At 33.5% G+C, this 15,960-nt stretch overlaps 1 protein-coding gene and 2 long non-coding RNA genes across 4 annotated transcripts in view; 2 read left to right on the top strand and 1 right to left on the bottom strand.

The window, feature by feature from the left end:
- The window catches only part of LOC149482663 (uncharacterized), a 382,500-nt gene that overhangs the window by 294,823 nt on the left and 71,717 nt on the right, over nt 1–15,960 (bottom strand). The window contains exon 2 of the long non-coding RNA XR_016316586.1: nt 8,266–9,007. This is a non-coding gene — a long non-coding RNA (uncharacterized LOC149482663). The remainder of the gene's footprint in view (nt 1–8,265; nt 9,008–15,960) is intronic.
- Nucleotides 1–15,960, top strand: part of LOC149482664 (uncharacterized) — a 94,876-nt gene that overhangs the window by 7,628 nt on the left and 71,288 nt on the right. The window lies entirely within an intron of this gene.
- Nucleotides 4,290–6,064, top strand: LOC149482667 (uncharacterized). Its single transcript, XR_016316595.1, has 3 exons — nt 4,290–4,829; nt 4,956–5,017; nt 5,084–6,064. It is a non-coding gene; the product is annotated as an uncharacterized LOC149482667 (long non-coding RNA).

Genomic DNA, 15,960 nt, shown 5'->3' with positions numbered 1-15,960 from the left:
AGTAGGTACATGTGCAGTAAGATATGAATTGCAATACAACCTTAACATAAAAACATCAAGGATTAGATTTATGTGTTTGTTTATTTACCTTTATTTTGTATCTGACAAATCATTTATCTTCGTCGATGTTCCTAAAATCGACGTAAGAATCACAATTCGATGCGTAGGTATGCGATGTTCCCCGACGAGTACCTACAATATGGGGGTCTTCAAGTGTAGAGTGAACAGGTACCTACCTTCTAGGGAAGCGCGTTCCATCTTAGACCACATCTCAGCTTAGAGCTATTACGTACTGTCGACCAGTCGCCGGCGACTCAGTCGCCGGCGACTGTGATTACTCCTGGACGACTGACGACTAAGTGCGCAAGCCCCTATTTAAACTATAGTAAGTCACAGTCGCCGGCGACTGAGTCGCCAGCGACTGGTCGACAGTGCGTAATAGTGCTTAACATCAGGCGAGATTGTGGTCAAGCGCTTCCCTATTCCCAATTAAAAAAAAAAGGTCCCTTCCCTTTTTTTGCTCTTTAGATCTTATAAAATTAGTATTATCTTATAAAATATCGGCATGTATTTAAAAATAACCTCTTCTTCATTAATTTAACCCTTATAACATCACTCTTTCATTACCATACTAACACTCGCGTCCCGTTTTTATGAGGAACACAATACTCTTGATTCAACCGCATCCGGGAGCTCTGGTGACATCAGGTTTTTATTTTTTATAAAGTTAAAAGATATACTTTTTAGTTGCAAGAAGCGTTAACTGTTTACATAAATAAGTGTAAGAACCCATAGTACAGCTTTTTAGGACATCTTTATTTTTTATGAAAACTTTTCTTCAAAATGTAGAGATTTTTGTCCGATCTTCTCTTGACCCTTATCGGTAAACTATTTTCTAACCCAGTGATTACTTCATTCGATGTATTAATTGTATTATCACATCTTACTAAATAGTTAGGCGCTATAAAGAAGACATGACTAATAAAATTGAGTTTGAGTAAAACATGGTAAAACGCTATTATAAATTCCTACCCACCTAATTGATTTAGATGGCGAGGTCAGTTTATCAATTTATTCAAATCTTTCCTAAAATAATTCAGAACTGAATTTAAGTATCAAAAACTTATTTATTGCTAGTTAATATGTGTTTAATGTTTCATCATATCCGGATCCTAAACGATATTAAAATCTCACATTAAAAAAAAATATATAATATATTAGCTTATGCCTTAAAATTAAAAATAGTGTGAGTAATATAGGTATCTATAATTATTAATCTCATTGCTGTTGCCATATTTAAGTTTTAAATAAGCTTTGTCAACTGAAATATAGGTAGTTAACTACTTTTTAGTCTTTCACATATTTAAAAAAGCACTTAAAAGCTATCACAAATACCCTTTTTAAATGGATGTTGCTCCATTTAACTTGTTATTATAAATAGCATGCATTATATTAATACCCGCATATTTTGCATGCTGGCAATACTTCCGCGATACGAAAGGCCGTTCCACTTTAAAACATCGATGAATCTTACCTATTACATATTATATTATCTGTGCCTTTATTGTTCTAGTTAATTATGAAACGTTATAGTGTTGCTATAATAAGTAATTGTTTACGTTACCTCCTCTATTTTCTATTGTATAACTTTGATTTAATACTAGGAAATTATGAAGGTACCTTGATTTATTTGTAAGAATTTTTAATTTGCATTAACAAGTGAACCAGTTATTCAATTATTGCGTTTGTTTACGAAGTTCATCATCAATTTTCATATGCTATATGAAAATAATGTAAAAGTGATGAATAATGAAAAAGTGCTAATATCGCCTTTTCGACACAAATGCTTTGTAGGAGGTAGGAGCTAACCTAGTTGTAGGGTCATTCTGAGGCTATCATAACCCTGCACTTGGCCATAGCAGTATACATCCTCACGGGAGAACTAATTCCCTGTTGAATGTCGTTGACCTAATGGGTTAAATGCATTCATAGATCGGAAATGATACTGTACATCTTTTTAATGTCCTTTCATTGTTTTAACATATTTTCGTAACACTAAAACGAGCTTTTTCGATATATTCTCTAACTCCTTATAAAAGAAATTAGTAATATCAACATAAGCATTAAGCATATATCTCTTTTATAGGTTGGTAGATTTAATCAAACGGGTCACAACTTCTACTTTCTATCATTTTTACCCAATTTCAATCCCATTTACACCATCCTATCCGCTCCACTTCTGTTTGATCAAAGTCTATTCCACTTAGTACCGCAATTATCAGCTCCAAAGAGCAAAATAATTTGGAAAATCCAAAAGTGCACGCCTCATAATTTTTTTAAATAAATATTTATTAATTATTATTTTTGTTTATTTAATAACAATTAAACCACATCGAATCAGACCCTGAAAAATGAAAGGGTTCTATTCCTGAGCATACTCAAGCGTAAGAGAAAAAAAAAGACTCGATTAGTAAAGTATTTCGGTCGCTATCGTGTTAACAAGAAAAAGGATCCGCACATACAGACACACGGACGTCCAAGACAGAACTTTTTTAAACTGTTTTTTAACTAGTTTAAATAACAAAAATGACATCAAAAATATCATGAACGTTAAAAATAGTGTTTTTTCTTAATATGTGTGTGTATGTATTATCTTACAAGTGCAATGTATGATACATAAAGACATTTTAAGTTTGAAAAATCAGATGTTTTGCGCGAAGTGACAGTAGTACCCACCTCAACGCTTCGCTTATGAGGCGTGCAATAATGAGGAATTCCGCAAACTATAATGCAAATACTAAGCCCATTACCCAGAGAGAATCGGAGCATAGCAACCCGTTACGTAACTGTGGCAAACGGATTATGATTTGCGGTAAAGCCTAGCCTGTTAGATGTTTTTGTAACGGAATTAGATTTTCATACGGAGAAAATAATGTATGGTCAGGTTGGAGTTTACAGTGTATAGCAAAAGATGAAAAATTTTACAGGATAGCTATTTTAATTTTAATAGATATTTTGAACGAAAAAATTTTAAGTCCTTTAAATCTTCTTTCCTGACCCTAAGGAGATAATCTATAGCACAATGGTGGTGGTCGGTTTTCGAACCAAAAATACATTTATCTTATTTTAATATTCAGTACGTACTTTTAATACTATTGTAATCATTTTTACGTGAAAGTGTCTCGTCATTGAATAGGATCAGAAGGTGACTATAGTACGGTTAATAGCCATCTAAAATATCATTAGCCACAACAATGCTTTGCTAACTTATTATCAAGCTTATATTGCTAGAGATAGGGTTTATAATGGAATGGTATTGAATAGGTTGAAAGGTTGTGAGAAAGGTGTTGGTTTACGCAATACTTTGTTTTGGTACAAGTAAAAGACTTATGACATTTTTATTAACGACTTATAAAAATTATAACCCGTCTCCCCTTGGAATATCGGGCAGATGTATATGATCAGTTTGAGAGTACGGGAACGATCACCCCTCTGTGTCCTGCCTGGCCGAGAATTTTTTTTTCTATATCCATTAGGAATCGAAGCTATAAGCCCGTTGGTTTTACGCATACAAATCTAAATAACAGTTTGTTATTCGGATTTCTATGGTTTTACGCTATAAGTATTATGAATTATACTATCTTGGAGAACATTTGAACGCAATATGGTAAATTTAAAATAAATTAAAATAATGTTGTATTCATTAATTTATAAATTAACACAACTACTAGATTTCGCTAACGCTCGTGACATATAGATTAAATAAACAGTTGTAATATCAATCTTATAAAATGTTAAAATTTCACTTTTATCAGCCATCATATTACAAATTACAATACTGCAAGAATTAACATTTAGATAGAAATTTAGACGAGCAATTCGGCTTGTATTACAAGCCCAGTAAAAAATAAACACTGTTACAGATAATTAAATAAAATCCTGTAACGAGGTAAGTACGTATTTACAGTTCAGAATAAAATATCTTATTTTGTGTAAAACAAAAAGCATATAGCTTGTTGATAATAATAATAACTATAAATGTTATTGCAAAATAAACCAGTCGAAGAAATGTGTGTTATTTACGCTTTCCGTACAACTCATATGCATATAATATAAATTGTAATATAATTCCTTCCGTTATTCATAAATCGCATATATAACGATTTATAAGTTTTATATTATATTATTTTCAATATATTTTATTTCGTAACATCTTGTAGCCCGCGGCTTCGTTCAATAACAATCCAACTATTAAGGTGATGAATTAATTTTTCTAACATTTACGGCCCTTTTCAAACCTTCGTAATTTTTATATTATTAAAGTTGTCGTGATGAAAATTCTTGACAAGAAAGTTCAATAGTAACACAATACGTCTACCGTTTTAGAAACATGATTCCATGATATTTTCTCGATAGAAAAAAAATACAAAGTTATCATTGTTATTTTTTTTTAATCTCTGGCATCTTCAAAATAACAAACGTAAAGTTACGACTTTTTGGATATTAACTATAAAATATACAACCTATACGTCTACCGTGTTAGAATTTTGAAATATGCGATGGTTTTGAAATAAACAAGAAATACTTGAAATTAGCGCGCGACCAGCCAATATAACGAGAGCCGCCCTGTACCTTCCTACCCCGATCGCTGCACGAGTCATTCCCGCTACGGCCGTCACACGGGGAACTTGTGTCGCTCGCGCAATCGTAAAAAAGGGTGACAACACGATAAGACAAAATGAGACAAATGGGGACAATAAAGAAAATAAGAAGAAGAAACATAAAGGTTGGAGGAAAAAGAATGCTTACAATTGGAACAAATTAATGAAGTAAGTTGGTTTTATTTTAAATTTGATGATAATTGTATTATAGACGATGTTTGATATGTACCCCTGTTTTAAGTACATAACGAATGTGTAAGATTTTTTCATTTATAGCATAAATAATCTGTTCAGAAATCCGGAATCCAGAAGGAAAATAAACCCACTGATTGTTCACAATGTGAATCCATTCCTTCGTAAGTACCTTTATTCAGTCAAAAATGTATGTTATCAAAGCTTTTATCGCATGATTCCATTTTTAGCAAAAAGCAACAAAGTGCAAAGAAATAAAAAATCATGGTGAACTTAGTGGAAGTATGGCGGACATAATATGGAACAGGAGCTCATTGGAGTAGTATTATATTTTAAAAAAATACGAAATAATTTCAAGAATTACATTTCTTAGAAGGTGGTAGATAAGTATGTTGTATAAAGAATTTGATGTTGATATTTATTTCATTTATACTTACTACACCTGTGCGGGAAATTGCTTAGTAATAAAACAGGTTTATATTCATATTTACATAGTAAATAGTAATGTGAGTTTTCATTTCGAAAAATTTTGTGTAAGTATATTAAATTGAGTTCCTGGGTGATCTGGAAACACAATTGGGCCCGGAAGATGGCGCTGCAGTCACTCCTCCTAATGACATGAACCGATTTGGATGAATATTTGTGTGCACATTTCATTTTTGTGGGATGATTGGTTGATTCGCTTTCACATTAGCTAATATTATGTATTTTTGTTGTTAGAAAGTAAACTTAATTTAATGTTTATAATACATTATTATTGGTATAAATAAGCCAGTGTTCGTCTCACATTGCTGTACCTGCCTACCTACCCTACCAGGGCCTAACTTTGTTCTGGCTATTTTATTTTGATTATTTGTAATGAATAATTACAATTATAATAGAGTGCAAAAAATAAATACATGCGTCAATATATTTTGTGGTTTTTTTAAACAATTTTTTTATTTAAAAAAATATCATTCCGACCGCGGCTTTGCCCGCGTGGAATTAGATTATATCGTGAATCCTGTCTTATCCCACAGAAGTGTTCAGTTCGGATAAAAAGTATCCTATGTGTAAATCCAGGCAATTAGCTATATTTTATCAAAATTGGTAATGTAGTCTTGACGTGATTAAGTAACAACTAACAAAAAAATATACAAATTAACATCCAAAGTTTCGCATCAGTTTTACTGTATTAGTGATATCTTCCACTCTTGACTTTGACTGAGAAGAATTAAGCGCGTCACACACGGTGAAGATTTTATCTTAAGATACTGTTATATTTTATATTACAGTATCTTAACGCATCCGGTATCAGCGTTCGGACCATCATTTTTCTTTTTGTCATTGTGTACCACCCACCCCTGTAGAACCGACATCCTGTTACAAATGACGCGAAATTTTGTGGGTCATATGTAACAGGATGGCGGTTCTACAGGAGTCTTAGTACGCAATGACAAAAAGAAAAATGATGGTCCGAACGCTGATACCGGATGCGTTAAGATACTGTAATATAAAATATAACAGTATCTTAAGATAAAATCTTCACCGTGTGTGACGCGCTTTAGGGTTTATAACTTCTTTCAGAAATATTACCTTTCATTTCTGGGCATGACGTAATATCTACGTCAGCATCAAATTCTATCTAAATCCATTCAGTAGTCCGCGTTATTGAGTACCATTTCATTTTTTCAGAGTAACAATATTTTTTGTTATTTTAAAGATTATTTATAACCTGTATTATTTTGTAATAAAGTAAACATTACGAAATAATAATAATTATTAATAATGTCTAAGTAGTTGTTAAAAAGAAGATTATTTGTTTATAAGCAAGAAAATAAAACCAATAAATCAACAATTCAATATATGTATAAGAATATTATAACTGTATGACGACTCCATACATGTTTGTCCCGAGTCGGCCAGCGGCAGCGCGGCGAGTTTGCAAGAATGACTTCGCGCACACCCGCGTTCGCGATAGCGAGCTATTAGACTCCGCCCGCCAAGCAGTAGATTTTTTTTTGTGTATCGTCTTAACCTTTTTTATTCCATCGCGCGCGTCTCTTGATTTCAGATCAAAAAGCCTATTTCCTTTTACATTGCTCAAGTTAATCACATAAATTTATTCAGCTTCCCCCAGGCCCCAGGCAGAAAAAACATAGGTAACCTATGGGTTTTCTCGTATCTGGAAATTGAAAAGACTAGCCTACCTGAATTGATTTTCTACTTACCCGTAAACTCAAACATTTATTTGTTCAATTACACTTCTTCTAGAAGCACTTTTGAATCGGCTTTACCATTTACTAGAAAGAAACTTACCTCGATACGTTTCTACAAAGGGACACGGAACTTCGCTTTCAATATTTTATAGATATCAAAAGGCTCTACACGAAAAATGCATACAATATCACATTCATCAAATACAAAAATTAATTCACGTATTAAAATACGTCGCGCATAATTTCTAAAAATAAATTTCACAACTTTCACCACCATTGTTTTAACGCATTTGACCGATTCGACCCATTTGATTTATGTGCCCGTTGACTCAATACGATTATTTTAACAATCTAACATTAGGGGGAATAATTAACTTCTTTTGTTTTATTGCTTCACTAGCTGTTCCCCGCGGTTTCACCCGCATTGCGGTCGTGATGATATATAGCCTATAGAGTATAGCCTTCCTCGATAAATGGGCTATCTAACACCGAAAGAATTTTTCAAATCGGACCAGTACTTCCCGAGATTAGCGCGTTCAAACAAACAAACTCTTCAGCTTTATAATATTAGTACAGATTATTTGCCCGTTTTGTGTCAGTTTTTTGAACAATAAAAACAACAATTATCGTGTGTTTTCCGCGAAAACAAAATGGATTTATGATATGCTGGTGTTGATTAGATTATCTAATTAATCTAATCGATAATTAAGAATCGACTAATCAGCTTTCTATTCCACCTAGACGATAAATTTTATTACTTTCAGACGATATTTAATATTATTAATCTTAAATCAAAACTTGTCATACCAAGTAATAAAATTGGCGCATATTACTTATCTTACAAAACATTAAAAACGAAAGTTATCCAATATTTACAATTTGAATGACGTTATTTACGTTCCCTTTTAATAACTTTCTACTGATTGTAAATGAATTCATAAGTTGCGTAACTCCAAAATTTCAAAATGACACAATACTGAGACATAATATATTCTTGAATGTCCAATTTCTTCGATTAATGACTATGATATGCTAAAATACCTGTTACAGGTGTAAAAGTAATGATTTATTAATAAGTGTCTTAATTTTGCATGATGATCTTCATTTGTTTATGTAATTTAAGACCCAGTTGTTTATGCATTTCATTCTTAAATAATTTTAGTGGAACATAAGTTGCTGAAAATATTTTTTAAATTTTATACATAACTAGCGACCCGCCCCGGCTTCGCACGGGTGCAATGCTGATACTAAATAAACTACAGCAAAACTGTGAACGTTGTATATAAAAATTAAAAACATAGCGGCCCGCTCCGTCTTTGCACACGGGTGTAAAATAGGTATTATAGCCGGGCGGCCAGCCGGCCGGTACCACCGCAAACGCTACGTCCCGCAATTTTTAAATCTGTAATATCTTCGAAAATATTCACTTAAATCATACGGTGTAAAGGCCCATATAGATCTATATTAAATGAACAATGTATTGAAGGTATTTAATTGGTTAAGGATTAATGCTGTATTGGTTAAAATCGCATCGAAAATTAGCCATTATTTGTCGTAAAAAGTAAATGACAAAAAAAAGTTATTGTGGGTTATCCATAAGAGATAGACATATACCATCGCGGACTTTTCTATAGACCTTTTCAATGTGTATAATACTTAGTACATTATTTTGATAAAACTCGTAGGGTTCAGCCTGCGTTTGCAATGTAAGCGGAAAAAATGTAATTTTTTACGACATCACATTAGAAACCTCAAAAATAACAGTACTTCTCCACTATTTAATGGATGTTATTATACATATAAACCTTCCTCTTGAAACACTCTATCTATTAAAAAAAACCGCATCAAAATCCGTTGCGTAGTTTCAAAGATTTAAGCGTACAAAGGGACATAGGGACATAGGGACATAGGGACAGGGAAAGCGACTTTGTTTTATACTATGTAGTGATTATGTAGCTTAATACGCTTGAGGCAGAAATAGTATTCGATTTAAACTTGCATTTAATATTTATCCAATTTGTTTCAAAAAATTAAAATTTGGTTTTAACATTTACACGAATATCTATTTGCTTAATAAATAGGTAATCAAAATATCATATTGTTTTATAAACACTCTATCATAGAAAACATCTTAAACAAAAAACTCACGCCTGCAAAATTACATTAGCAATCGTGTAGTTATGTATATGTGCATTGCTTGTACATAATACCTCTGAATGTAATACATACTTACTTTTGCATTCCTAATTTCATGTTAACATTGGGTTTTTTGGACATCAGTCGTAATTTTGCGTAGTAGGTCAGGAACAGTACGCACAATATCTTACACAATATAAAGATACATAATATGTATATAGTGTAAAATAGAACCTCCTTTGAAGGCGTTTTTAAATATAACAAGTGAAAAAGAAGCGTCATGTTACATGTATTTTTCAAAATTTTCACTTTCTAGAAAATAAAAAATACAATTGTATAATCACAGACTAATAATAATATACTATATATACAAGTATAATTAATCAAAGAGATCATATTCCGACTCGCACTTGGCTGATTTTACGTATAAAAAGCGACAGCTGTCAACATCCATTTATCGAACAATGCCTTTATTTTCTAAAAAAAAAACAAATGTCATTAATTAACGCCCACTAAACAAGACTATTGTTTTGTATAGTTAATTACTTAGTTCACCTGCGTTGTTTTTTTTTCTTAAGGAGGTCAGTTTCATTTCACCGTAACGTTTATAAAACACTAGCTTACCGCCCGCGGCTTCGCCCGCTTTGTCTAAAACCTAATCTATACTAATATTATAAAGCTGAAGAGTTTGTTTGTTTGTTTGTTTGAACGCGCTAATCTCGGGAACTACTGGTCCGATTTAAAAAATTCTTTCGGTGTTAGAAAGCTCGAAATTTCTCGAGGAAGGTTATAGGCTATATATCATCACGCTACGACCAACAGGAGCGGAGCCACGGGGGTGAAACCGCGGGGAGAAGCTAGTAAATTATATACTAAAACCTTCCTCTTGAATCACTTTATCTATTAAAAAAAATCGCATCAAAATCCGTTGCGTTATATTTTTAAAAACAAAACAAATGTTATAAAATTTTTGTCTCGTGCATGCAAGAATTATTATTACATTTATTATTCTGCAATATTTTTGTCACAGATAATATACCAAATTGTAAGGAGCGTCAACGACCTTGTTGCAATTCGCCTTCGTTCTTCCAAATTGATGTAAAGATTTTATCATAAAGAATTATTTTATATAGATACCTAATATTGTGTTATTGTTCCAAAAAGGTAGCACCAAAATATGCAGGTTGGGTACATAAAGCATAAACAATTATTGTGTAAACGCAAACTTATTTTCAAACCTTTTTGAAATTCCATTTTATGTAGGATTTACTTATCGATTTTGACTTTTAAAATTTAAGGTTTGCTCGGTACCATCTCGGTACTTAAAATTCCTCTCTATAATCTATAATGATGGTAGTTGCTACATGGAACAATTAACAAATAATAATTAATCTATAACGAGAAAAGATGGACGCAAATGTCAAAGTTGAATAAATCTAGGGTAACATTTTCAGGCGTATAAGTTAGATCAGAAATAATCCATACAATATACAGTGCATTATGATGTGCCATAATTATCTGATTAAACTTGAATATTTCATGAAATGTTTCAACTTCAATATGATGATTGTATTTATTGCTGTATATTATGTCAATTTTTAAAACAGCTGCTTTATAAGCACCTCTACATATAGTGTAGTGAAGTCCCGTGTCCCCGTAGTGGGGTAAGGGCGTTTGTCCACTACAAGGAATTTTACGGTCCGGCATTCCGATTTTTTACGGTCCGGTATGGCACGCCATTAATCTATATACTAGCTTGTGCACTATACGTAATTTTACTGTCCGACATTTTACTTTTCCCTATTCCGGATGGTTTGTTGTGTCTACGAGTCGCTGTAGGTATAATTGTTTTCGAATGCCCACTTGCTTGGATTTTACTGTTTTCACTGCATATGCCAATTAAAAGCAAGCTCTTGTTTTACTTTCTTTTAGTTGGCAATGAGATTTGAGAAGTCGGTATTGTTATTTTATATACATTGACCAAGCATTGACCTATAATTATTATCTAAGTAAGTGTTGGTAAATTAAAGTTCAAGTGGGAATAGCTTTAGCTCCTCGTCACCGATTAAAATAAATAAGTGAAACACGCATTTTAAATCTCTTACGGAACTTTACTTTTTATTATAACGAAGTAATATAATATTTCACCTTCTATATTTTTTACTTGTTTCTTGTAAAATGCAAAAACAATCATTTATGATAGCATTATACCGCCAAACTTCCTTGAACTGTACCGCACTGATCCGAGTAAAGACGGACAGGTGCACAAGCAATTCATCGGTTTTTTCATGCCACACCGGACCGTAAAAAATCGGAATGCCGGACAGTAAAATTCCTTGTAGTGCACAAGCGCCCTAAGGGGCAGATGCATTATTCATACATCTGTTTCACTGATCGATTTTCTTTAGGGACAAGTAGGTGATCAGCCTTCGGTGTCCTGCCAGACCGAGATATTTTTTTTTCTTCGTCTCCACCGGGAATCGAACCCAGGACCCCTCGGTTCTACGCTCACGCGTCAACCACTGTACCAAGGAGGCGGTCATCCCTCCCCTCTACATATAAGTACACTATAAAGTTTTACAACGCTATATAACATGATTATCCTAAATAGGGCATGCAGAACCGGATCCGGTTCCAAGTTTCTGAAACCCGGTTCCAAATCGAGCTCAGAACCGGGTAGAACCGGGTTACCCGGTTCTTTTATAATACTTCGGAAAAAATACTAAATTAAACAAATTAAGTTACTGTAAAAGTACCTGATAGGCCTTTTATTTTACGCGGCTTGTGTCTTATTTTATTAAATTGATAAAGAAACAAAATTTCAATACTTCTCTTTATTTATCAGTCTTATAAAAGTACCTTGGCCCTTAGTCAAACGTCAGTATCGCCAAGGAATAGAAATTGCTAACGCTAATTATTGACATAAGCTCATGATATTTTGGTAATGGTTCGGTCGAACTACTAACGACGATGACGACCACGACCAAAATTCAAATCTTGCCAAAATTTATTCAAAATAAAATATTTAAATCTCCCGTCATTACGGTATTCGGAAAAAAATTTATTCGAGGTCAATTAATAAAAGAATAGTTTTTTTTGCGATTTTCGCTGAGACGGTAAGTTTATCATACAATCACCTGGAACCAAAATTGTACATCATAAAATTATCTATAAAAAAGGTTAAATACATTTTTTCCTAGGAGCTACCGTTTCTACGAAAAACCTATTTTTTTATCCATTGATCTCGAAAAAATTTTTTTAATTGTGTTTTGCACAATTTATTTAATTTCGACTGGATGAAAATTCCTTAGGCAAAACATCATACGCTTATTTCAATTTATATCGATAGCGTATTCTATTCCTTAGCGTTTTGACGGTTGTCTCGGCGCTCTTGTTATCATAATATCACATAAAAACATGAAAAGTACCCAGCTGTAGGTTTTGAGTCCCATGCGAATGTCGAAATTTGCGAAAATTTTCAGCATTTACGGCTGTATCTTTTGATGCGTTGGCTTGTGAGTTCGACTTTTTCACATAAAAGGGACCGAAGACTTTAGTATTCGATATAAATTTCAGCTTGATACCAAAAACAAAAACATGACTGGATCATTATATGAATCAGTAAAATTAACAGCTTTTCAAATTCACGAGAAATCTAATAAAAATATTTCTGTAGCCTAATTTTTGTCATTTTCGAAGCCTAATTTTTTTTGGTAATACAACCGTAGGAAACTAATTATAGCATCTAAGGTTAGACAACCAATCGGAGCCACGCTTGAGGCGTGGCACGAAAATTCGCGATGCACGTGAGTCTGACGTTGCCAGATACAATAAATTTGTTAAAATAATGCAGCAAAATATAAATAATACTTTATATTTTAATATTTTGGTCGGAACCGGGAGAACCGGGTTTCATACTATTCAGACCCGGTTCTCAAGATCATCAAAAAACCCGGGTTTACCCGGGTTTTTCGGAACCGGGTAAACCCGGGTGCATGCCCTAATCCTAAATAATAAATTAAGCAGGGTACATTACAAACACTTCTAACGGTTAGTTAATTATGAAAGTGCATTAAATTTAATACCCATTCATTATGCTCATTTTTTATTTCTTTCTCTCTTGTTTAAATGCATACGCTTGTCTCCATCTAATTGCGAAACATTGCGAATTCCTAACTTTTTGCGTCATTATGGTTTTGTATCATAATACTTTACTTTTTATAGCAATTGACGTACATTGCTTTTCTAATAGGTGTCTAGGAATGTTTTATCATACTGAATCAGCAATGAATGTCAATTTGTTTTTATTATCGTTCTATGATTAAGTTTGAAAGTATAACCGTATAAAGCGGTCGTGCTTTAATCTTGATGTTAAAGCTACGGACACACGTGCTCATTACTAGCACGAAAGCATGCTTTTATTGAGCAAGTGCTCATTAGTAGCACGTGTGTACACTAGTTGCTAGTAATGAGCATGCTTTTTAAGAGCGTGCTCAAAAATCAAACGACGTTTGATTTTCGAGCATGCTACCTGAGGCGCGGGCAGGTGGGGGGCGAGCTCCGAGCACGTCTGAACATTTTTGCTTATAAGCATGCTATTATCCATTTTGTCTCGATCTGCGGCGGACGACTGTTTTGTGCAATTAATTAAAATTAAACCGCAATATGTTATCATTTTTATTTTTCACCAAAATGTTCTTACACAATTCCGTTGCAAGCAATATGATTATTTTATTAAGTTTTGTACGGATAGCACTTTCACTATATACTTGTACATCCATTTTGGCCGAGAGCCTGGTGCTAAATAGCACGTCTGTCCGTACGTTTGCTTTGAGCATGCCTATTTAGGAGTATGCTTTAAATCAAGCATGCTAATTTCTGGCAAATGTGAACAGTTTGCAGAGCATGCTAATTTTAAGCAAGCTTATTAGCATGCTTTTTTTGAGCACGTCTGTCAGTACCTTAAATAACTGTAGCTTTTAGTACAACAATGTTTGAATTTACTGCATGGTTCATAGTTTTGTAAGTGATACGACAAAAATATGAGAAAAGAAAAAAACAAATAACTGGTATCAATTAAAGCAGTGCAAGTCATAAATTGGTCATCTACCCATACCCGTATATATGTACATAATGGTTCATATTTATAGCGTGTTAAAATTTTATCTAAATCAGTAGAAGATCAATAGATACTTCTGGTAATTTCTTAAATAATATATTGGTTTGGTTTATCCTGTTGTTTTGCTTTCATATAGGAAGGATTTGGTGTCTAGGTAAAAATCTTGTAGTTATAATTTATTTGCAATTTCAATTTATTCTCATACTAGATTTCCGCCCGCGGCTTCGCCCGCGTTTTCAAAGGAAAATCCGCATAGTTCCCGTTCCCGTGGGATTTCCGGGATAAAACCTATCCTATGTGTTAATCCAAGTTACCCTCTATATGTGTGCTAAATTTCATTGTAATCGGTTCAGTAGTTTTTACGTGAAAGAGTAACAAACATCCATACATCCATACATCCATACAAACTTTCGCCTTTATAATAGTAATAAAGTAAAGATAATAAAGAAAGAAGACGTACAGGCTGTGCGTACAGGGAACTTCGCTGATGAAGGTTTAAATCTATTTTTTTAGTTTTAGTCCGTACTAGCTTCCGCCCGCGACTCCGTCCGCGCGGATGTCGGTCTTCGCGTGGATGGTTTATTTCTCCATTTTGAGTAACTCTGACAATAACATCTTATAAATGTCTATTGGACTCAAATACGGCTAGGCCTATAATAATACCCAACGTGTGTTCGCTGTTCTAAAGAACAACGTCTATGGATAAAACTGAAAAATTAAGATTATTTTTTTTCTTCGTATTTTTTCAGGATAAAAAGTATCCTATTTTACGCCCAGGATAATAAGGTATAATTATACCAAGTTTCATCGAAATCGAACCGTTAGTTTTCACGTGATGTCTTCACATACAGACAGACAGACAGACAGACAGACAGACAAAAATTTTTTTAATCACATATTTGGGTTTGGTATCGATCCAGTAACACCCCTTGCTATTTATTTTTTCAATATTTTCAATGTAGACCCTTCTACAGATTTATTATATGTATAGATTCTATCAATATTTCCCGAACAGATTTCAAAATTTTTGTACCATTTTTAAACCCACATCTTTCATAAAGTACGTACCTGAATTCATTGAATGCACTGCGAATTGCACTATAAACTTTTCATCAATGATTTAACAATCCTTGATGTAGCAACTTTTCATAGCCCTATAAAGTACCTACTAGATTTCCGCCCGCGGCTTCGCCCGCGTTTGCAAAGGAAAACCCGCATAGTTCCCGTTCCCGTGGGATTTCCGGGATAAAAACTATCCTATGTGTTAATCCAAGTTACCCTCTATATGTGTGCTAAATTTCATTGTAATCGGTTCAGTAGTTTTTACGTGAAAGAGTAACAAACATCCATACATCCATACATCCTTACAAACTTTCGCCTTTATAATATACTAGCTTTCCGCCTGCGGCTTCGCCCGCATTTTCAAAAAAAAACCCGCATAGTTCCCGTTCCCGTGGGATTTCCGGGATAAAACCTAGCCTATGTCACTCAGAAATGATGTAGCTTTCCAACAGTGAAAGAATTTTTCAAATCTGCCAAGTAGTTTCGGAGCCTATTCAATTCATACAAACAAACAAACAAACAAAAAATCAAACCTTTCCTCTTTATAATATTTGTATAGATGTATATGTATATTAGATATTAGATAACGTAG

Source organism: Colias philodice, chromosome 14, assembly GCF_061535455.1.
Source record: "Colias philodice isolate Cphi_HAF_F1 chromosome 14, ilColPhil1 Martin Lab GWU primary, whole genome shotgun sequence".
Taxonomy (NCBI): Eukaryota; Metazoa; Arthropoda; class Insecta; order Lepidoptera; family Pieridae; genus Colias; species Colias philodice.
The sequence above is the reverse complement of the archived record's forward strand: the minus strand, read 5'-3'. Positions and strand labels throughout refer to the sequence as shown.